General features: G+C 39.4%; 1 non-coding gene across 1 annotated transcript; it reads right to left on the bottom strand.

The window, feature by feature from the left end:
* Positions 1–6,582: 6,582 nt before the first annotated feature.
* Positions 6,583–6,689, bottom strand: LOC120577987 (small nucleolar RNA R71). Its single transcript, XR_005643964.1, has one exon. It is a non-coding gene; the product is annotated as a small nucleolar RNA R71 (small nucleolar RNA).
* Positions 6,690–25,251: the final 18,562 nt, after the last annotated feature.

The following is a 25,251-nucleotide window of genomic DNA, read 5'->3' as shown; positions in this document are numbered from 1 at the left end:
TACCTTAACAATGAAAATCGCAGCTTTCTAGGTTGTTCTCCCTTCTCTTGGGTTTTCTCCCTTTTTCCAAAATTGATCGTACGTACAAATGTTTTCTCTAAACTAGGTTTCCCTATTTATATCTCCTCCAACTATCTTATCTTATTTCTCTTTCTCCCCCAAAACTCTCTAAAATCTCAAAACAACCCCTAAACTCAATATTTATTTTATAAAACGTCTCAAATTGATCCTTTATCTTTGTCTCCGTTACTCAATTTGGTCCTATTCCGTTAATTTCAACATTAAATGTGTAACCAACATGAATATGGTTCACCGTAGACTTTAAAAACTGTTTTAATTTTAACCATTTGATCTTTCTTTTAAAAGAAAAAACCATTAGGTCATCTATGTCTATCTTATATTACGGTGAGCAATCAACACCTAATATTATTTCCTATTCTTCATCTTCTTCATTCAAAAATTTACCAGAAAAATCCAGAAAATCTAAAAAAATTAAATAAACCAACATCTATTCATCTCTTCAACAAATTCATCTCAATAAATAAAACTCAGATTTTTAACTCAAATTCAAAATTCTTGAACAAGATTTGATAACCCAGAAACTAAATTAAAAAACCTAGATACAAAATTCTTAATCAAAATCTGACCCAAATTCAAGACCGTTAAATTTGAAATCCGAAAGATGCGAGAACGCAGATCAAGATTACGAGGATTTTTTCTAGATTTTTATTTTCTTTTTCTGCTATGAGTTTTTTTGGATTTTTTTCTCTGAATGAATTCTGCTGGATTTTCACAAATCTCTGTTTTCGAAGCCATCGATACTCGTCATCCTAAAAGCCTCATTGTTTGTTACTATGAATGAATGAAGCAGTTTTTGATTATTAGGGACTGGCATCCTCTTTTAATTGAAATGGTGGTGGACGTATTTTTTAAATTGCAATTGAAATGATGGTTCAATTAACCCTTTTTTTCTTCTTCAAAATTTGGAGCTGAACCCTGCAACCTTCACAATCGCTGACGAATTCATTATCATCTCAAATAAAAACATGGATTTTCATTCAAAGAGAGAAAAAGCTACCTTCCAAATTCCAGTAAGGTTTGACTTTGCAGGTTCAGTAGTATTGGGATAATTTTGATGAATTTATGGGCCTTTGAGAGAAGAAAATATGAAGATTGTGTTTTTTTTTTTTTTTTTTTTTTTGAATAAATGAAGATTGTGTTTTTAAAAGCATAATTTAAATTGAGTTTTTAAAAGCATAATTTAAGTTTTAAATTTTTTATTTTTTGGGTTTTCAATTTTTCTTATGAAGATGATGAAAATGATATGAAGATGAAGAAAAATATGAAGGAAGAAGATGAAGAAAAAAAAATTAGATGTTGGTGATTCACGGTTACATACAATGGACCTGCAATCAAATGGCTGAAATCATATCACGAATAGTAAACATTAAAATCTAACGGCGTGAACTAAAATGATTAACGGAAGAATAGATAAGGGACCAAATTGAGACGTTTTATAGTTATGAGACCACTTTGAAACAAAGAATTAAATTAAGGGACCGGTGGTTCAATTAAGCCAATAATTAAATAATTAAATAATTTAAAACGGGCGTTACAACTCTCCCCAAATTATAAGATTTTCGTCCTCGAAAATTTACCTCAAGCAAACAACTCTGGATAAGATTCCAGCATCTTACTCTCTAGCTCCCACGTTAAGCTTTCACCAGTCGCTCCGTCCCAAACGACTCTCACAAGAGGTATCTCTTTGCCTCTCAACATCTTCACTTTTCGATCATCAATCCTTACCGGTAAAGTCTCAACCGTAAGGTTATCTCTAACTTGCACATCATCACTTTGGATCACATGGGATGGATCCAGTACATACTTCCGAAGTTGCGACACATGAAACACATCGTGCAAATTCGAAAGATGTGGTGGTAATCCCACTCGATACGCCACCGTTCCAACTCTTTCCGATATCTGATACGGACCAATAAATCTCGGAGTCAACTTCTTGGACTTCAAGGCACGTCCAACACCAGTCACAGGAGTGACTCTCAAAAATACGTGGTCTCCTTGAAACTCAAGATCTTTTCTACGCTTATCATGGTAACCCTTTTGTCGACTCTGCGACGCTTTCATCTTCTCTTGAATCATCTTAACTTTCTCGGTAGTTTGTTGAACAATCTCTGGTCCTATGACCACACTTTCACCTGACTCAAACCAACACAACAGAGTTCTGCATCTCCGACCATACAAAGCCTCATAAGGTGCCATTCCAATACTGGAATGATAACTATTATTGTACGTGAACTCTATCAATGGAAGATGACTATCCCAAGTTTCTCCTTCAAAAGTACACAAACTCTCAACAAATCTTCTAACGACTGAATCGTCCTCTCCGACTGACCATCTGTCAGCGGATGATACGCCGAACTCAACCTCAACTTAGAACCTGAAGCCTCTTGCAAACTTTTCCAAAATCTAGAAGTAAATCTTGGATCTCTATCTGACACAATGCTCGAAGGAACACCATGCAACTTCACAATATCACGAATGTAAATCTCTGCCAATTGAGAAACAGGAAAACTAATATTAATCGGAAGAAAATGAGCCGACTTCGTCAATCTATCAACAATCACCCAAATCGCGTCATTCCCTTTAGGAGTATTAGGCAAACTCGTCACAAAATCCATTGATATACTATCCCATTTCCACTCTGGCACATCTAAAGACACCATCATACCAGCAGGTTTCTGATGCTCAACTTTCGACTTCTGACAAATCAAACAAGAATACACGAACTGTGCAACATCGCGTTTCAATCCAGACCACCAAAACAACGTCTTTAGATCATGATACATCTTCGTAGCTCCCGGATGAATACTCAAGTTACTTCTATGACTCTCTTCAAGAATCATTTTCATCATCGATTTTAAAATCACTGTCTTCAGTCTGATCACTAGCAACCAACAAGTATACAAACTTAACATCAACTTTCTATGCCTCTTTAATACACTTTAGAAATTCGTTATCAATCTTCAGCATTCCTAGCTTCACACTTTCAGATGACATTTCACAAACTGAACTCAAATCTCTGAACTGTTCAAGCAACTCGAACTCCTTTACCAACATAACAGACATATGGAAGGTCTTCCTACTCAAAGCGTCTGCAACAACATTAGCTTTACTCGGATGATAGCTCAACTCAAAATCATAATCTTTTAGCAATTCAAGCCACCTTCGCTGTCTCATGTTCAATTCCTTCTGATCGAACAGATACTTCAAACTCTTATGATCACTAAATACCTCAAATCTCAAACCATACAAGTAATGTCTCCATATCTTCAATACAAAGACCACAACAGCTAACTCTAAATCGTGCGTAGGGTAATTCTTCTCTTGAATTCTCAACTGTCTCAAAGCATAAACTACTACTTTACCATCTTGCATAAGCACACCACCTAAACCCAGCTTGGACGCATCGCAATATACCACAAAAAGGTTCATCTGACTTTGGCAAAATCAATACCGGAGTTGTCGTCAACCGCTTCTTCAATTCACTGAAATTGTTCTCACATTGAACATCCCACACAAAGGCTTTACCTTTACAAGTCAACTGCGTTAACGTAAGTGCTAACTTCGAAAATCCTTCTATAAATCTCCTGTAATAGCCAGCCAATCCCAAAAAACTTCTAATCTCTGTAACCGACTTAGGAGTCTCCCATTGCGATATTGCATCAACTTTAGATGGATCTACTGCAATACCACTACTAGAAATAACATGTCCAAGAAAGCTCACTTCTTTCAACCAGAATTCATACTTAGACAATTTCGCATAAAGCTTCTTCTCTTTCAACACTTGCAAAACCAGCTTCAAATGCTCAGCATGTTCTTCTTCTGACTTGGAGTAAATCAAAATATCATCAATAAAAACAACCACGAATCGGTCCAAAAATGCATGAAAGATGCGATTCATGTACTCCATAAATACTCCAGGTGCATTTGTAACACCGAAAGGCATAACTTTGTACTCATAATGTCCATAACGTGTTCTGAAAGCTGTCTTCTGCATATCTTCATCTTTCACTTTAATCTGGTGATAACCCGATCTCAAATCTATCTTGCTGAAAACACTTGCACCCACTAACTGATCCATCAAATCATCAATTCTCGGAAGTGGATACCTATTCTTTATTGTTACCTTGTTCAACTGTCAATAGTCAATACACAATCTCATGCTACCATCTTTCTTCTTCACTAACAAAACCGGCGCTCCCCAAGGCGAAACACTTGGTCTAACAAACTTCTTCTCAAGCAAATCCTCTAATTGTTTCTTCAACTCGGCCAACTCAGAAGCTGACATACGATAAGGTGTCATAGACACAGGCTTCGTTCCAGGAACAAGATCAATCGAAAATTCAACTTCTCTGTCTGGAGGCACATCAGGAATTTCATCAGGAAATACTTCTGGAAAATCGCAAACCACTTGTAGTTTATCAATCACTGCTTGATTCTCAATAGATAAGGAAGCCATCAAAGAAAACATCAAAATGCCATCACGTTCTAACTGCTTCAGCTGCTTTGTAGACAAAAACTCTGCGCCACTCTCCTCTTCAGCAGAAGAGAAATACACTGATTTACTAAAACAATTAATGTGAACATGGTTATACTCTAACCAGTTCATACCAAGAATTACATCCATACTACTCAAAGGTAGACAAACCAAATCAATCTCAAAATCACGATCAAACATAGACAAGGGACATCTTAAACACATGAAAGAAGTAGTCACCGAACCCTTAGCTGGAGTTTCGACAACCATCTCTCCATTCATATCAGACATGACAAGACCCAACTTAATAGCACAATCAAAAGCAATAAAACAATGCATAGCACCAGTATCAATAATAGCAACTAAAGGTGTATTATCAATACAACAAGTACCTCTGATCAAGCGATCCTCGTTCTCTGTCTGTGTACCAGTCAAAGCAAAAACTCTACTAGTAGCCGGCGCCTTCTTAGGCTTCTTGCACTGTGAACCAATGTGACCCTTTTCATTACAATTGAAGCATACAATATCATCATGTTTGCACTCAGCTAGTGCATGACCCTTCTTTCCACAGCGAAAACATCTCTTGACATCCCCAGGACAAGCATTACTCTTGTGGCCTTTCTCACCACAAGTAAGGCTACAAGAGTGTTTGCCCTTATCAGGAGGGGCACTGTAAGGCTTAGGGCGACTCTGCTGTCCCTTAGTCTTCCGCTCATTCACAAGCTTGTAATGAGCCTTGGTATCCTTCTCGTAAATCCTGCAACTGCTCACCAGCTCAGAGAAAACTCGAATCTTCTGGTAACCAATTGCTCTCTTTATCTCAGCACGCAAACCGTTCTCAAATTTGATACACTTTGAAAACTCAGTAGTCTCTGGAGTGTATTGCGGATAAAACTTTGCCAATTCCATAAACTTGGCAGCATACTCTATCACTGACATGTTTCCTTGCTTCAGCTCAAGGAACTCAATCTCTTTCTTCCCGCGAACACCTTCTGGAAAGTATCTGTTTAGGAACTCCCTCCTAAACACAGCTGATGAGTCATTTATTGCTTAATTTTATATTCTTTTTAGTTTAGTTTTATTTAGATTTTATTCTATTTTTTGTTAGTATTATTTCCTTTTTAGGATAGTTTACTTTAAATTGCATTTTATTATATTTCAGGAATAAATATTGGATGTATTGAGTCTTGGAGCAAAAGAAAGGGACTTGGAGCCGATTGGATGCAAAAATATGAAGATTGAGAGACAAAAATATGTCTTGAGAAATTAGGTCTAACATAACATTATAAGCTTATAGTTTTAGTTTGAGAAGGACTTGTTATTTAGATGAAACCAACGATCCCAAGGCTCTTTTTACTATATTAATTTTCAACCGTTTGAAAACCCCCAACTTACAATTCTCTTCTCTTCTAATCATCTCTAAAGGTTAATTGAATTAAACTACTCCCTGTCGGAACGATACTCTTTTAATACTACTTCGGTAAGACCGTGCCCTTGCGGTTTTATCTCATCAAGTTTTTGGCGCCGCTGCCGGGGAGTAAACTAATTTGATTAAATCTTTCTTTGTGATTAGAACTCTTTTCTCTCCCCCTCTTCTTCCCTTCTTCTTTCTTTCTTTTCCTACACCTGACTTCTTGGGTAGCATAAAAATAATAGATAACATGGCTGAGGAACGCACTCTTAAGGAGTATTCGATCCCTTCTTCTGATGAGCCATGCACTATTATAGTTTACCCAACGGTTGAAGGTAGCAAATTCAAAATAAAACCTGCACTACTAATTCTGGTACAACAAAACCAGTTTTCTGGATCACCCTCTGAAGATCCAAATTTACATATCTCAAACTTTTGGAGACTTAGTGTAACTTGCAAAGACGACCAAGAAGCCGTTAGGCTACATCTCTTCCCTTTTTCTCTAAAAGATAGGGCCAACAATTGGTTCAATTCTTTAAAGCCCGGTTCCATCACCTCATGGGACCAACTGAGACGAGAATTCCTTTGCCGCTTCTTTCCCCTATCAAAAACCGCCCAACTTAGGGGAAAGCTTTACCAATTTACTCAAAAAAACGGGGAATCTCTTTTCGATGTGTGGGAGCGTTTTAAAGAAATACTTAGACGTTGTCCCCATCACGGTTTGGAGAAATGGTTAATCATCCACACCTTTTATAACGGTCTAACATCTAACACTAAATTGACTGTTGATGCAGCTGCAGGTGGTGCCCTAATGAACAAGGATTTCACAACAGCTTATGCCTTGATTGAGGACATGGCTCTAAACCTTTTTCAATGGACGGAAGAGAAAGCAATCATCAATCCTTCACCCTCTAAAAAAGAGGCAGGTATGGACGAAACCTCTTCCTTTGACTATCTATCTACCAGGGTGAATGCATTATCTCAAAGGCTTGATCGCATGAGTACTTGTGTTATCACACCTACCTTCTCACCTCCATGTGAAGCATGTGGCCTATCTAGTCACTCTAGCATCGATTGCAAACTAAGTAGTATTGAGCAGTTAAACTTTGTTCAGAATGGCCAAAGAGTTGTTCAAAAATCTCACATTGAACTTTTAATGGAAAACTATTTTCTTAAACAATCCGAACAGCTCCAAGAGCTTAAGGACCAAACTAGACTTTTGAGCAACTCTCTTGCTACTCTCACAACAAAGATAGACTCCATCTCCTCTCACAACAAAACTTCTGAAACTCAGCTCTCCCAAGTAGTTCATAAGGTTGACCACCCCAAAAAAATGAATGCTGTTACACTTAGGAGTGGCAAGCCACTCGAAGACCCCATAAGAAGAACCAAATCCAATGAAAGTGAGAAAGAGATCTGCGAACCACCATCTAGGGAAACTAGGGCAGAAAGAGAGGAACCACGAGTTGAGGAAAACACACCACCTCCCTTTACTCCAAAAATTCCCTTCCCACAAAGGTTTGCCAAATCTCAGCTAGATGAGCAATTTAAAAAGTTCATAGAGATGATGAACAAAATATACATTGATGTGCCTTTCACCGAAGTCTTAACCCAAATGCCTACCTATGCTAAATTTCTGAAAGAAATCCTTTCTAAAAAGAGAAAAATTGAGGAAGGTGAGACAGTTAACCTTACAGAAGAATGCAGTGCCATCATCCAAAATAAATTGCCACCAAAGCTTAAAGACCCAGGCAGTTTTTCCATACCTTGTGTCATAGGGTCAGAAGTAGTGAAGAAAGCTATGTGTGATCTAGGAGCCAGTGTCAGCCTAATGCCTTTATCCCTTTACGAGAGGTTGGGAATAGGGGAACTTAAATCGACAAGGATGACCCTACAACTAGCGGACCGTTCTGTTAAGTATCCAGCTGGAATCATAGAAGATGTCCCCGTTAAGGTAGGAGAGGTATACATCCCTGCTGATTTTGTTGTAATGGAGATGGAGGAAGACAACCAAGTACCAATTCTTTTAGGAAGACCTTTTCTTGCTACTGCAGGAGCCATCATTGATGTAAAAAAGGGTAAGCTTGCTTTTAATGTCGGTAAAGAGACTGTTGAATTTGAACTTGCTAAACTAATGAAAAGTCCTTCCACTAAAGACTCTTGTTGCATGATAGACATAATCGACCATTGCGTGAAAGAGTGCTCTTTAGCATCAACTACACATGATGGTTTGGAAGTATGCTTGGTAAACAATGCAGGTACAAAACTGGAAGGTGAGGCAAAAGCTTATGAAGAGCTGTTGAATAAGACTCCTCCAATGGAAGGTCTAAGTGTGGAGGAGTTAGTAAAAGAAGAACCAGCACTTCTACCCAAGGAGGCACCGAAAGTAGAGCTTAAACCGCTTCCATCAAATCTAAGGTATGAATTCTTGGGCCCTAACTCTACCTACCCTGTTATTGTAAATGCAAGCCTCGATGAAGTAGAAACTGAAAAGTTACTTTATGTCCTCAAGAAGTATCCTAAAGCTATAGGGTACACCATTGACGACATTAAAGGAATAAATCCTTCATTATGCATGCATAGGATACTTCTTGAAGAAGACTATAAACCCTCCATTAAACATCAAAGAAGGCTAAATCCTAATATGAAAGAAGTTGTGAAAAAATAAGTTTTAAAACTCCTAGATGCAGGTGTTATTTATCCAATTTCTGATTCCAAATGGGTTAGCCCCGTGCAAATTGTACCTAAAAAGGGTGGTCTCACAGTTATTAAAAATGATAAAAATGAATCCATTGCCACTAGGACCGTCACCGGTTGGAGAATGTGTATTGATTATAGGAAGCTTAATAAAGCAACCCGTAAAGATCACTTTCCTCTCCCTTTTATAGATCAAATGTTAGAAAGGTTAGCTAAGCATTCACATTTTTGCTACTTAGATGGTTATTCCGGATTTTTCCAAATACCCATTCACCCTAATGACCAAGAAAAGACGACTTTTACATGCCCCTTTGGGACCTTTGCCTATAGAAGGATGCCTTTTGGTCTTTGTAATGCCCCTGCTACTTTTCAAAGATGCATGATGTCTATTTTTTCTGACTTTGTTGAAAAAATAATGGAAGTTTTTATAGATGATTTCTCTATGCATGGATCTAGTTTTGATGATTGTCTGACTAACCTTGAAAAAGTTTTGGAAAGATGTGAACAGGTGAACCTAGTCTTAAATTGGGAGAAATGTCACTTCATGGTAAGAGAAGGAATTGTCCTAGGACACTTGGTCTCCGACAGAGGTATAGATGTAGATAAAGCAAAAATCGAAATTATTGAAAAAATGCTACCTCCTACCTCAGTCAAAGAAATTAGAAGTTTCCTAGGACATGCAGGGTTCTACCGCCGTTTCATTAAAGATTTTTCATCAATCACTAAACCACTAACAAGCCTCCTTCTTAAGGACGCAGACTTTGTGTTCGATGATGCTTGTTTGCAGGCATTTTGCAGGTTGAAAGAAGCACTAATCACTGCCCCAATCATGCAACCACCAGATTGGAGTTTGCCCTTTGAAATAATGTGTGACGCAAGTGACTATGCGGTTAGGGCGGTGTTAGGTCAGAGAAAGGATAAAAAGATGCATGCCATATACTACGCCAGTAAGACCCTAGATGGGGCACAGGTAAATTATGCCACAACAGAAAAAGAACTGCTAGCAGTTGTCTACGCCATTGACAAATTTCGGCAATACTTGGTGGGATCAAAAATCATTGTTTACACAGATCACTCGGCCATAAAATACTTGCTAAACAAAAAAGATGCCAAACCGAGATTAATCCGATAGATTTTGCTCCTCCAAGAATTTGACCTTGAAATAAAAGATAAAAAGGGTGTAGAAAACGTTGTCGCTGACCACTTGTCCCGACTTCGGGAGACTAGTGAGGATGAGTTACCCTTGGATGATTCCTTCCCGGATGACCAACTCTTCTTATTGGCACAAACTGACACACCTTGGTATGCAGATTTTGTTAATTTTCTTGCAGCAGGAGTGCTACCGCCTGAGTTAAGCTACCAACAAAAGAAGAAGTTCTTCCATGATCTCAAGCACTACTATTGGGATGAGCCCTACCTCTTCAGAAGAGGCTCAGATGGGATTTTCAGGAGATGCATTCCTGAAAACGAGGTAAGTAGTATTCTAACTCATTGCCACTCCTCTTCTTATGGTGGCCACGCCAGCACACAAAAGACTTCTTTCAAAATTCTTCATTCTGGTTTCTGGTGGCCATCACTTTTCAAAGATGTGCATTCCTTTATTTCTAAATGTGACAAATGTCAACGCACCGGTAGTATTACTAAAAGAAATGAAATGCCTTTGAACAACATCCTTGAAGTCGAAATTTTTGATGTTTGGGGTATTGACTTTATGGGACCATTCCCCTCCTCTTTCGGGAATCAATACATATTGGTAGCAGTTGACTATGTGTCCAAATGGGTTGAGGCCATTGCTTCCCCCACTAATGATGCACAAATTGTTATAAAACTGTTTAAAAAAGTCATCTTTCCTAGGTTCGGAGTACCACGGGTTGTGATAAGCGATGGAGGGTCTCACTTCATTTAAGACATTTGGAAAAACTTTTGCAAAAACTTGGAGTGAGGCACAAAATTGCGATACCCTATCACCCCCAAACTAGCGGAGAAGTGGAGGTCTCAAATAGACAAATCAAAGCTATCCTTGAAAAAACTGTTTCAACCTCTAGGAACGATTGGTCAAGTTAGCTTGACGATGCCCTTTGGGCCTATCGAACGGCTTACAAAACTCCCATTGGAATGACCCCTTTTAAACTTGTCTATGGGAAATCTTGTCACCTTCCCGTTGAGCTCGAGCATAACGCCTATTGGGCAATTAGAAACCTCAACTTAGACCCCAATTTAGCCGGTGAAAAAAGAAAGCTTCAATTAAGCGAGCTAGAAGAACTTAGGGTAGATGCCTATGAGAATGCCCGCATTTATAAGGAAAGAACTAAGAATTGGCATGACAAGAAAATCGTAAAGAAGCACTTCAAAAGCGGTGACCTTGTGCTACTCTTTAATTCTAGGCTAAAGCTCTTTCCCGGTAAACTAAGGTCACGATGGTCCGGTCCTTTTCAAGTTTGCACAGTCTACCCTTATGGGGCGATTGAAATATTTTCTGAAGAAACAGGATCCTTCACGGTTAATGGGCAAAGGCTTAAAATCTATAATACCGGAGAAGTAAATGAAGTAGTGGCTGATTTCACTCTGAGTGACCCACCTTAAGGACCTTTATCCTTATTTTTGTCAAGCTAGTGACAATAAAGGAGCGCTTCGTGGGAGGCAACCCACTAATTTAATTGCTTTCTTTGTTTTCTGTTATTTTTTCTTTGTTTTGTAGGTAAATGTCCGAGATTAACTAGGAAACGCAAGAAAAATCAAAGTTACAAGAACCAGAAAGGTGGCACGGCCCGTGCTAAATTTGGCACGGCCGTGCCAGGAATCACAACACCACCTCACCCAAAACTGGCAGAATGACAGCACGGCCCGTGCTAAAGTTGGCACGGCCGTGCCAACCTGACAGGCCTCCGGGGTTCAAAATTTCGGCAAAATGTGAGCTTTCCGCATCCTTTCTCACTTTTTCCTTGTTTCTTTCGTTTTCATCTTAAATCATTGAGGACAATGCTTCTCCTAAGTGTGGGGGGAGCCTAATAAAGTGTCTTTAGTCGTAGTGTTTCCAAACTCCCTTGAACTTTATTCTTTTGTCGTGTTTTATTGTAAAAGGCATAAATAAGCAGCTCGTTTTTATTGTCTTATTGTGACATAAATTTTTTGTTGTTTCTTCAATGGTCGTTTCTTGTACATGAAAGTGATTTCTTGTGTTATAAGTATTCTTGCTATACCCACATCAAGTTTTATTGTGAAATAAATTCTCCAATGAGAAAAATACCCAGTTGCAATCCTTGAGTAAGTGTATAAGTAGGTATTTTAAGGAACACGTTCTAGCTTTAATGGTAACCTGGACCCTTAAAAATCTTCAGAGTAAAAGTAGTATAAGTTTATGTGGGAATAATTCTAATGTGATGAAATGTGTAAACCGAAATGGGGCGGAAGGATATCACCACACATGGAGGAAAGGATACCCTCTCACTAACTTCCTAAATGTGGTGATGACTTCTCAAACAAATTGTGCTTGAATTAAACCCTCTAAAAAGAGGAACTTCCTAAGTGAAGTAAACAAGTTGTAGCACTACTTAGGGTGATCATAGAAACTTGGAGGAAAGGATACCCCCTCACGGACTTCCAATGTGAAATGATAGCCCCTAGGCATCTACAAGCCCCCAAATGTATAAATTCATCAAGTCTATCTTAACTCTCCCACTTCTCTTATATGAAATGAAGAAAAGATTTTTCTCGGTCATTTTAGTGTTAAGGTTAGAACCTGTTCCTCATAATATCTATCTTATACAGGAGCAAGAAAAGGGTTGGACTACACACACGCACTCACTTGAGATTTGTTGTCGGGTTGAATAAGTTTACAAGGAATGCTTGAAGTTGTGATTAGTGTACGTTGAAATGAAACCTCGAGGGAGACATAAGCTTTTATTAAAGTGTCATATCTTAATCCTTTTGTTGCTGCCATGTCTATGCCTTTTGCTTGAGGACAAGCAAAGATTCAACTGTGGGGGAGTTTGATGAGTCATTTATTGCTTACTTTTATATGCTTTTTAGTTTAGTTTTATTTAGATTTTATTTTATTTTATGTTAGTATTATTTCCTTTTTAGGATAGTTTACTTTAAATTGCATTTTATTTTATTTCAGGAATAAATATTGGATGGATTGAGTCTTGGAGCAAAAGAAAGGGACTTGGAGGCGATTGGATGCAAAAATATGAAGATTGAGAGACAAAAATATGTCTCCCCCATGCCAGAAGCTTGGCACGGCCCGTGCTAACCTTGGCACGGCCGTGCCACCCTCCAGTGTCACTTTTGCTGCTTTTGCTTAGATTTTAAGCTACTCTATTTTTAGCCCGAATGTAATAGCTTAGATTTTAAGTCGAACAAATGCTATAAATAGAGTAGCCATCCATCACAAATATTCATCTTGACTTGGAATTCAATAAGTGACAATTGCTTTTCTAATTAAAATCCTTTTCTTTTCCTTTATTTTCCTGTCATTTACTTTTATGCTTTCTCTCTTCTCCCCCATGTCTACGATGAACATGAGTGAGTAGACTTCTCCTTGTCTTGGGATTGTTGGATAAGTCTAAATGACATAATCCTAATCAAACCAAGCTCTAAGCCTTAATCTTATGTAACCCTAATTTCTTATCTAAATTCACTGTTTTAACATGGATCAACCATTATCAAACTGTGGAAACGAAAGTGGAGGGTTTGATAATTGTTTATCCATTATTCCAAATATCAATTCATAAAACGAAAGTGGAGCTTTGATATTCGAACAAGTGAATTTAGACAAGGATTGCAAAATCAGCGAAATAGGCTTTGCAATCTTTGAGACGTATAGTTTCGATCTTCAAGGGAACTAATAACAATCAAGTCAGCGAAATAGGCTTGGTTGTTAGAGGAACCAAAATCTAATAGTAATCAATTCAGCGAAATAGGCTTGGTTGATAGAGGAACATAAGAGAAACTGTCTTGAGAAATTAGGTCTAACATAACATTATAAGCTTACAGTTTTGGTTTGAGAAGGAGTTGTTATTTAGATGAAACCAACGATCCCAAGGCTCTTTTTATTATATTAATTTTCAACCGTTTGAAAACCCCCAACTTACAATTCTCTTCTCTTCTAATCATCTCTAAAGGTTAATTGAATTAAACTACTCCCTGTCGGAACGATACTCTTTTAATACTACTTCGGTAAGACCGTGCACTTGCGGTTTTATCTCATCAACAACCCAAGTCACAACAGCACCATCTTGCTCCAAAGTAGGTAGAAGACTCACCCACCAATCATCAGCCTCTTCAGCTAGCATGTGCGTACCAAAACGCACCTTCTGGACCTCTGAACACTGCATTACACGGAACACTCTCTCACTCTCTTTGAGCCACGTCTGGGATTCATCAGGGTCATATCTTCCCTTGAAAGTAGGAGGATGATTCCTCAGAAAGGTCACTAGCATCCTCGCTTCAGCACTTGCACCAGCATTTGCAACAGGCTGTTTCTTCCAGTCATCTCTTAGTTCTACACAACAAGCAACAACAACATAAGATAGTAATACAACTATTACTAAAACTCGACACGACTCATCTAATTGGCTGGACGGACCGACCTGCTCTGATACCAATTGTAACACCCCGTTTTCCCAACTTAAAAATTTCAAACAATAATCAGATTAAAACATCACATAAACGGGATATCACACTTCTTAAAAATCTTAAATAGATAAATAATAATTTATCCTTCAGCATAAATCATCAACGTAATAGCAGCGGAATTAATTCAACATCATAAAAAGTCTTGGCACCCAGGCCTCATCAAAACACCTCATAAATTCAGTTCAAACAACTTAATCATAATTCAATAAGTCAATACGTAAAGGAATAGAAGCATGCAATCAAAGACCCCATCCCGTTACGTATCAGAGCAACCTAAGACTCAGTGAGGAAAGGCCACTCACGACAGCAAACACAGCAACCTACTCTCGATCACCTGCAAGTTACTCATACGAAGAGCAACATTTCCAAGCAGAAGGGGTGAGATTTCACAAAACAATAATATTAAGCATATAATTCAACAATTATATTTAACAACATAAAAACATCTTATTATTCATCATACATAATAATATATCATAATTCACTTCGTTAACAATTCATATAAGTAATCACAACTTATCATCTTCGACTCAACAAATGCAACTATGCAACTTAGACCTCTTATATGCATGTGGTACCAATATAGGGCATCAAGCCCCCATCACTATTTGAGTATTAATATACTTCCAGGGCATCAAGCCCCCATTGCTATTTGAGCTAAAGCTCCAACGTGTTGAGTACGAAGCTCCAGGGCATCAAGCCCCCAACAATGAAATGCTAATGCATGGACTCGACCTCTTAAACATCTTAATTCGACAACCTCTTATATAATCCAATAATTTGGAAACATCATCATCTTCATCAACTTAGACCGACTCATGCAGCTTAGTTAAATAACAACAGCAACATAGGCAGTATACAAACAGCATGACATAATAATATCAATTGCAAGTCAACAACATCTTAAATATTCAATTATACTTCAAGTAATGCACATAACATTATATCACATCATAATTCAACATCAACACATCTTAAACAGTTTCTCAGATTATAATTAACATCATCATTAAGTCTTAATATTACCCCAAGGTTCAACTCTCAACAACTCGTGCAACAAAGGTCGCAAAACCTAACAAGGCACTCTGTTTCTGGGTCACTCGCGAGGGGTGAGCCTCTGCTTGCCGTGGCGAGTTCAGGTCAGAATCCCACAAGTTTCATTCTACAATCTTTCCAGGTTCAATCTCATCCTACATTCTTTCCTAATCATTATTAGACATGTTCAGACACTCAAAAGCTTCTAAGGGTCAACTCAAAAGTCAAAATCACAAAATCTTGCATGCTCTCTGGTCAAGCTCCCTAGGCGAGTTCATCTGCTCGCTATGGCGAGCTGCGACGTGCAACTCGCGAGGCGGGGAAAGGTTGCTCGCGTGGCGAGCGATGAAGTTCATCACTCGTCGTGGCGAGGATCATGGCTCGGGAGGCGAGCGATGAATGTCGGTACAGGCAGAAGTGCAGTTTTTCATAAAAATCACTAACTCTCATGGTTTTAAGCCTCATCTTGATTCCAGAATTCATCATAATCATTATCTAAGGTCTAGGGACAATTTCTACATCAATCTAACAACTTTTCACCGTTTAATCATCAAGTTCTACAATTTTGACCTAGTTTCCGATTCCTCTTAAATTCATCCTACATCATGTTAAACCTAACCATTGAATTACTATGTTATGAACAATGGATGTGTCGAAGATCAACATGTTGTATTCGAGAGACCAGACGTTTCGATGAGGCTTCACTTTAAGCCTTTGTTCATCCAAGCCAAGATAAATGGTGTAGGAGTGAATAAGGTGCTGGTCGATGGTGGAGCCACTGTCAACTTATTACCTCTGTCCTTCTTGGGGAAAATCGGACTCTTCGACACCGATTTGAAACCCCATAATGTGATTCTCACTAACTAAGAAGGAACGATGGGAAACTCCCTTGGTGTCGTCGAATTGGATCTGGTAGTGGGCAGCGTAAGCAGAACAACCATGTTCATGGTGGTTCCGTCCAAGGCAAACTTCAATATGCTATTGGGCAGAGAATGGATACATGGTGTGGGGGCAGTGCCTTCCACTGTGCACCAGAGGATCGCTATATGGAAAGATCTTTGAACCAAAGTTACTTCTTGGCCGAGGTAAATAACATTACCAAGAAGAATTTCGATAAGTAGCTTGCACATATCCCTCCAGTTATGTCTCTAGGCCCCAAATACACGATCTCGGAAGATGAGATGTATTCCATGAAGCTACAACCATGGTCTGGTTTCGTATGGGAAAGAGAGTTGGTTGAGCATAATTACGTGGTTATGGACCATGAAGACACTACTTTGGAGGAGGAAAACGTGCTCAGAACGAGAGCTTCTGCATACAAGAAGGTCACTGATGACCTCGTTCCAGGATCTCCTGGGTATGCCATCTCACCAACGGGGTGGGATATCGAAGAATAAGCAATGACAGAGCCTAGTTTCTGGGATAAAATTACGGCCTACGTGGCCGAAAATCAATTAAGTTTGGCCAAGGAGGCTGAAAATATGAAGAACGAGGTGATCGAAACTAGGATAGATGATCCTATTGATGACCTCAGTGATGATCAAAAGTTAGATTGCATCTTTGACGATGAACCTTTGGGTTTCGAATAAGATCCCATGGGATCCACTACCAAAATGAGTGCACAAGATCCCCTTGTAACGCTCTAATCATTATTTAATTATTTTTGATTATGTGGTGTCATTTATATGGTTTTTGGTGATTTATGTGGTGTATATATATTTATTATATGATTTATTTTATTAAATAATTATAATAAGTGGAGAATATAATTAATTAGGGTTTGGGGGGTTATGTTATAATTAATATAGTTAGTGGGGAGTTATTTGCTAATTAGGGGAGTCACAAGTTGGGAGTTAAGAAAGGAAAAACCAGAGAAACGTTTTACGTGAAAACAGACAAGTTTGGGAGAAAGCCAAGAGCAAGGGAGAGGAACTTAGGAACCGATTTCTGCTGTGTTATTTCTGCAATTCTAAGGTAAGGGTGAGGTTTACCGCAATCTTATAGGTTCTGAATTCTGATTTTGTTCTAACAGGTTTATGTGAGAATTAGGAGAAGTTAGGTTTTTGTTGATTAATGGGTTCTGAGTGTAGGAATCGTTGAATTGGGGTTAGAAATGGGTTCTGAGTGCATAAAACCTTTCATTGCATATCTGTAAACTAATTTGGGGAGTGAATTGAGGAAAAATGGGATTTTTGGGAAAAACCTGCATTCTGCCCGTACAGAAGTTCATCGCTCGCCTCGCGAGTAGCCTATGCTCGCCTTAGCGAGTGAACAACTTCATCGCTCGCCTCGCGAGTGATACAACTCGCCATGGCGAGTAGCCTTGTGAAAATCTGGATTTTTAAAATGTTGTTATAAGCCGTATCTTGGGTAGTTTCATGTGCCTAGAGGATTTTTAAGAGGACTAGAGCAAGTTTTAGGTTTAAAAGATGATTAGGGAGCTTAGAATTGAGGTTTGAGTGAGAAAAATATCATTTTTCCCGAGAGCACCATATTTCTGTTCGCCTCGAGTTCGCCTCGAACTCGCCATGGCGAGTACCTGATTTCCTGAGCTCGCCATAGCGAGCAGATGTGCTCGCGAGGCGAGCTGCCCAGTATTTTGTTGGTTTGATTTCTGTTGTTGTTTGGATGGTTTATATTGTTGAATTAAGCATGGCTTGTATGTTGATATATATTTCCCTGGATGTCCTGGTTGGTTGTGATGAATAGATGCTGACTGAATGTATGTTGTATTTAATTAAAATTCACTTAAATGTTGTAAATTGGATGGTGAATCATATATATGTATGTGTTAGATTGGTTGGTATGTAGATATACTCAAGGGGATTAGTTGCATAAACATAACAGTGGGAGAGCTTCGGCTCTGGAACGCTCGGTCGTTCAAAGTGGTGGAGTACTAGTTACTCAATGTGGTGTTAGTGGTGAGGACTTATGTCCTGATGAGAATGCTTTAACCATTCGACAGCGGTGTGGGTCACGGCCCTGATTTTTGGTACCACATGCATGGGTGTTTAGAGGAGTCTTAGTGGAGTGGTGATGGGTTGCATATGTTGTTGAGAGGGTTATAAATTAATATTGTTGATGATAAGTGAAAATGATGATATTTATATAATATTGTTGATGAATTATCTGATAGGGTGTTAGATTCAATTGATGCATTCCTTACCTATATTTTGTTGTGAATCTCACCCCTTCTGCTTGAAAATGTTGCCCTTCCTATGGGTAACTTGCAGGTGATCCTGAGTAGTTGGTGGTGGCTCAAAGTGTCTAGGACTCTGATACGTGGGATGGGATTTATAGTTTAATTTCGACCTATGTATCAATTTTTGGAACAAGTTAATGTAGCCTTTGTTTATTGTTGAACTATTATGTTGAGGCCTAGTGCCAAGATTTATTGTTAGATAATGGAGTTTAATTTTGAAGAATATTCCGCTGCAAATTAATGGAGTTTTATGAAAGATGTTGTTAAATAGTTTTATCCTATTTAAGAAATTTTGTATAGTGGTGTGACATGTCGTTTGGTGTCGAACTCTGATTTTTATAATTATAATTAAATTGATTTTGGGAAACGGGGTGTTACAATTGGTATCAGAGCAGGTTGGTCCGTCCGGCCAAGTAGTAGAGTCGTGTTGAGCCACCTAGGATAGAGTGTCAACTCTAATATTGTTGTGATGTTGTTGTTGTTGTTGTTGTTGTTCTGAATTGTTGCTCATTATGTAGAATCTTAAGATGGCTGGTAGGAACGATGCTGCTATTGCTGCTGCACTTGAGGTCGTAGCTCAAGCTGTTCAACAGCAACCGCAAGCTGGTAATGGGGAAGTGAGGATGCTGGAGACCTTTTTGAGGAATCATCCCCCAGCATTCAAAGGAAGGTATGATCCAGATGGCGCCCAGTCATGGTTAAAGGAAGTGGAGAGGATTTTCAGAGTCATGCAGTGCTCTGAAGTGCAAAAGGTGCGGTTCGGGACACACATGTTGGCTGAGGAGGCAGATGACTGGTGGGTAAGTTTGCTACCAGTGTTGGAACAGAATGGAGCTGTAGTGACCTGGGCAGTGTTCAGGAGGGAATTTCTGAACAGGTACTTTCCGGAAGATGTCCGAGGTAGGAAGGAGATCGAATTTCTGGAGTTGAAGCAGGGTGATATGTCTGTTGTTGAGTATGCTGCAAAATTTGTGGAGCTTGCAAAGTTCTACCCCCATTATGCTCCGGAGACAGCCGAATTCTCCAAATGCATAAAGTTTGAAAATGGCTTGAGAGCTGACATCAAGAGGGCTATAGGATACCAACAGATTAGAATTTTCTCTGATTTGGTAAGTCGTTGTAGGATCTACGAGGAGGACACCAAAGCTCATTATAAGGTGATGAGTGAGCGAAGAGGTAAAGGGCATCAGAGTCGTCCTAAACCGTATAGTGCCCCTGCTGACAAGGGTAAGCAGAGACTTAATGATGAGAGGAGGCCGAGTAAGAGGGATGCTCCTGCTGAGATAGTGTGTTTTAAGTGTGGCGAGAAAGGTCACAAGAGTAACGTTTGTACCAAGGATGAGAAGAAATGCTTCAGGTGTGGACAGAAGGGTCACATGCTAGCCGATTGCAAGCGCGGTGATGTTGTATGCTATAATTGTAATGAAGAGGGTCACATCAGTACTCAGTGCACACAGCCGAAGAAGGTTAGAGTTGGTGGAAAAGTTTTTGCTTTGACTGGTACACAGACTGCTAATGAGGACCGTCTCATCAGAGGTACTTGTTTCTTTAATAGTACTCCTTTAATTGCTATTATAGACACTGGTGCTACTCATTGTTTCATTGCTTTAGAAAGTGCATATAGGTTGGGTTTGATTGTGTCTGACATGAAAGGAGAAATGGTTGTTGAAACTCCAGCTAAGGGTTCAGTGACTACTTCTCTTGTTTGCTTGAGGTGTCCAATTTCTATGTTTGGTAGAGATTTTGAAGTAGACTTAGTTTGTTTGTCGTTGACGGGAATGGATGTTATTTTTGGGATGAATTGGTTAGAGTATAACCGAGTTCATATCAACTGTTTTAGTAAGACGGTACATTTTTCTTCCGCCGAAGAAGAGAGTGAAGTTGAGTTTTTGAATACGAAGCAAATGAAGCAGTTGGAACGTGATGGAATTCTGATGTATTCTCTAATGGCATATCTGTCGTTAGAAAACCAAGCTGTGATTGACAAACTAGCAGTGGTGAATGAGTTTCCGGAGGTGTTCCCTGATGAGATTCCCGATGTGCCACCAGAGAGGGAGGTGGAGTTTTCAATTGACCTTGTTCCCGGAACAAAGCCGGTGTCGATGGCACCGTACCGTATGTCAGCTTCTGAGTTAGCTGAATTGAAGAAACAGTTGGAAGATTTGCTTGATAAGAAGTTTGTTAGACCCAGTGTTTCACCGTGGGGAGCGCCTGTGTTGTTGGTGAAGAAAAAGGATGGTAGTATGAGGTTGTGCATTGACTATCGTCAATTGAACAAAGTTACAATTAAGAATAGATATCCGCTTCCGAGGATTGATGACTTGATGGACCAGCTAGTGGGTGCAAAGGTGTTCAGTAAGATTGACTTGAGGTCAGGTTACCATCAAATTAAGGTGAAAGATGAGGATATGCAGAAGACGGCCTTTAGGACACGATACGGTAATTACGAATACAAAGTGATGCCTTTCGGTGTTACTAACGCGCCCGGTGTGTTCATGGAGTATATGAATCGAATTTTTCATGCCTTTCTGGATAAATTCGTGGTGGTATTTATTGATGATATTCTGATTTATTCAAAGACTGAAGAAGAGCATGCAGAACACCTGAGAATTGTGTTGCAAGTGTTGAAAGAAAAGAAGTTGTATGCCAAATTGTCGAAATGTGAGTTTTGGCTAAGTGAAGTGAGTTTCCTTGGTCATATTATTTCTGGTGATGGTATAGCGGTTGATCCATCAAAAGTTGATGCAGTATCACAATGGGAGACTCCGAAGTCGGTGACTGAAATCAGAAGCTTCTTGGGTTTGGCTGGTTATTACCGCAGATTTATAGAAGGATTTTCAAAGTTAGCATTGCCGTTGACTCAGTTAACCTGTAAGGGTAAGTCCTTTGTGTGGGATGCTCAGTGTGAGAGTAGTTTCAATGAATTAAAGAAAAGATTGACAACTGCTCCTATTTTGATCTTACCTAAGCCGGAAGAGCCATTCGTTGTTTACTGTGATGCGTCTAAGCTGGGTTTAGGAGGTGTTTTAATGCAAGATGGCAAGGTGGTAGCGTATGCTTCTAGGCAATTGAGGGTACATGAAAAGAATTATCCCACTCACGATTTGGAGTTAGCTGCAGTGGTTTTTGTTTTGAAAATTTGGAGACACTACTTGTATGGTTCCAGATTTGAAGTGTTCAGTGACCACAAGAGCTTGAAATATTTGTTTGATCAGGAGGAATTGAATATGAGGCAGAGGAGATGGCTTGAGCTGTTAAAAGATTATGATTTCGGGTTGAATTACCATCCGGGAAAAGCTAATGTAGTCGCTGATGCATTGAGCAGGAAGACACTGCATATGTCTGCTATGATGATAAAAGAATTCGATTTGCTGGAACAGTTTAGAGACATGAGTTTGGTATGTGAGTTGTCGTCTCAAAGCGTACAGTTGGGGATGCTAAAGATTAACAGTGATTTTCTGAGTAGTATCCGAGAAGCACAACAGGTGGATGTCAAGTTGGTTGATCTGATGGTTGCTGGTAATGGCATTGAAGATAGTGACTTCAAGGTTGATGATCAGGGTGTGTTGAGATTCAGAGGTAGAATTTGTATTCCTGATAATGAAGAAATGAAAAAGTTAATCCTAGAGGAAAGTCACAAGAGTAGCTTGAGCATTCATCCGGGAGCTACGAAGATGTATCATGATTTGAAAAAGCTGTTTTGGTGGTCTGGGTTGAAGCGAGATGTGGCTCATTTTGTGTATGCATGTTTAACTTGCCAGAAGTCTAAGGTTGAGCATCAGAAACCTGCAGGATTGTTGACACCGTTGGATGTACCGGAGTGGAAATGGGATAGCATTTCTATGGATTTTGTGACAAGTTTACCAAACACTCCGAGGGGACATGATTCGATTTGGGTTGTGGTTGATAGGTTGACGAAGTCGGCACATTTTATTCCTATCAAAATCAGTTATCTAGTAGCTCAGTTGGCTGAGATTTATATACATAGTGTTGTGAAGCTACATGGAGTTCCTTCGAGTATTGTGTCGGATAGAGATCCGAGGTTCACTTCTAGGTTCTGGAAGAGTTTACAGGACGCTCTGGGTTCGAAATTGAGACTGAGTTCGGCTTATCATCCTCAGACAGATGGTCAGTCGGAGAGGACGATCCAATCATTGGAAGACTTGTTGAGAGTGTGTGTGCTTGAACAGGGTGGAGCTTGGGATAGTCACCTACCATTGATAGAGTTCACCTACAACAACAGTTACCATTCGAGTATAGGAATGGCACCATTCGAAGCTTTGTATGGTCGAAGGTGCAGGACTCCGTTGTGTTGGTTTGAGTCAGTAGAGAGTGTTGTGTTGGGACCGGATTTGGTTCAGGAGACTACAGAAAAAGTCAAGATGATCAGAGAGAAGATGAAAGCGTCGCAGAGTCGACAGAAGAGCTACCATGACAAGCGGAGAAAGGCCCTTGAGTTTCAAGAGGGTGATCATGTATTTCTAAGAGTTACTCCGATGACGGGTGTAGGACGTGCTTTGAAATCGAGGAAGTTGACTCCGAAGTTCATTGGTCCGTATCAGATTTCAGAGAGGATCGGGACGGTGGCATATAGAGTTGGCTTGCCACCACATCTATCGAACTTGCATGATGTATTTCACGTGTCACAACTCCGGAAGTATGTAGCAGATCCTTCGCATGTTATTCCGAGAGATGATGTGCAGGTTAGGGACAATCTCACAGTTGAGACTTTGCCGGTGAGGATCGATGATCGGAAAGTGAAGGCATTGAGGGGCAAGGAAATACCCTTGGTGAGAGTCGTTTGGGGCGGAGCGACTGGTGAAAGTTTGACTTGGGAGCTGGAAAGTAAGATGAGGGATTCATATCCTGAGTTGTTTGTTTGAGGTAAGATTTCGAGGACGAAATTCAGTAATTTGGGGAGAGTTGTAACGCTCTAATCATTATTTAATTATTTTTGATTATATGGTGTCATTTATATGGTTTTTGGTGATTTATGTGGTGTATATATATTTATTATATGATTTATTTTATTAAATAATTATAATAATTGGAGAATATAATTAATTAGGGTTTGGGGGTTATGTTATAATTAATATAGTTAGTGGGGAGTTATTTGCTAATTAGGGGAGTTACAAGTTGGGAGTTAAGAAAGGAAAAACCAGAGAAACGTTTTACGTGAAAACAGACAAGTTTGGGAGAAAGCCAAGAGCAAGGGAGAGGAACTTAGGAACCGATTTCTGCTGTGTTATTTCTGCAATTCTAAGGTAAGGGTGAGGTTTACCGCAATCTTATAGGTTCTGAATTCTGATTTTGTTCTAACAGGTTTATGTGAGAATTAGGAGAAGTTAGGTTTTTGTTGATTAATGGGTTCTGAGTGTAGGAATCGTTGAATTGGGGTTAGAAATGGGTTCTGAGTGCATAAAACCTTTCATTGCATATCTGTAAACTAATTTGGGGAGTGAATTGAGGAAAAATGGGATTTTTGGGAAAAACCTGCATTCTGCCCGTACAGAAGTTCATCGCTCGCCTCGCGAGTAGCCTATGCTCGCCTTAGCGAGTGAACAACTTCATCGCTCGCCCCGCGAGTGATACAACTCGCCATGGCGAGTAGCCTTGTGAAAATCTGGATTTTTAAAATGTTGTTATAAGCCGTATCTTGGGTAGTTTCATGTGCCTAGAGGATTTTTAAGAGGACTAGAGCAAGTTTTAGGTTTAAAAGATGATTAGGGAGCTTAGAATTGAGGTTTGAGTGAGAAAAATATCATTTTTCCCGAGAGCACCATATTTCTGTTCGCCTCGAGTTCGCCTCGAACTCGCCATGGCGAGTACCTGATTTCCTGAGCTCGCCATAGCGAGCAGATGTGCTCGCGAGGCGAGCTGCCCAGTATTTTGTTGGTTTGATTTCTGTTGTTGTTTGGATGGTTTATATTGTTGAATTAAGCATGGCTTGTATGTTGATATATATTTCCCTGGATGTCCTGGTTGGTTGTGATGAATAGATGCTGACTGAATGTATGTTGTATTTAATTAAAATTCACTTAAATGTTGTAAATTGGATGGTGAATCATATATATGTATATGTTAGATTGGTTGGTATGTAGATATACTCAAGGGGATTAGTTGCATAAACATAACAGTGGGAGAGCTTCGGCTCTGGAACGCTCGGTCGTTCAAAGTGGTGGAGTACTAGTTACTCAATGTGGTGTTAGTGGTGAGGACTTATGTCCTGATGAGAATGCTTTAACCATTCGACAGCGGTGTGGGTCATGGCCCTGATTTTTGGTACCACATGCATGGGTGTTTAGAGGAGTCTTAGTGGAGTGGTTATGGGTTGCATATGTTGTTGAGAGGGTTATAAATTAATATTGTTGATGATAAGTGAAAATGATGATATTTATATAATATTGTTGATGAATTATCTGATAGGGTGTTAGATTCAATTGATGCATTCCTTACCTATATTTTGTTGTGAATCTCACCCCTTCTGCTTGAAAATGTTGCCCTTCCTATGGGTAACTTGCAGGTGATCCTGAGTAGTTGGTGGTGGCTCAAAGTGTCTAGGACTCTGATACGTGGGATGGGATTTATAGTTTAATTTCGACCTATGTATCAATTTTTGGAACAAGTTAATGTAGCCTTTGTTTATTGTTGAACTATTATGTTGAGGCCTAGTGCCAAGATTTATTGTTGGATAATGGAGTTTAATTTTGAAGA

The sequence above is a fragment of the Medicago truncatula genome, chromosome 1 (assembly GCF_003473485.1).
Source record: "Medicago truncatula cultivar Jemalong A17 chromosome 1, MtrunA17r5.0-ANR, whole genome shotgun sequence".
Lineage (NCBI taxonomy): Eukaryota > Viridiplantae > Streptophyta > Magnoliopsida > Fabales > Fabaceae > Medicago > Medicago truncatula.
This window is presented reverse-complemented; position numbering and strand designations above follow the sequence as displayed.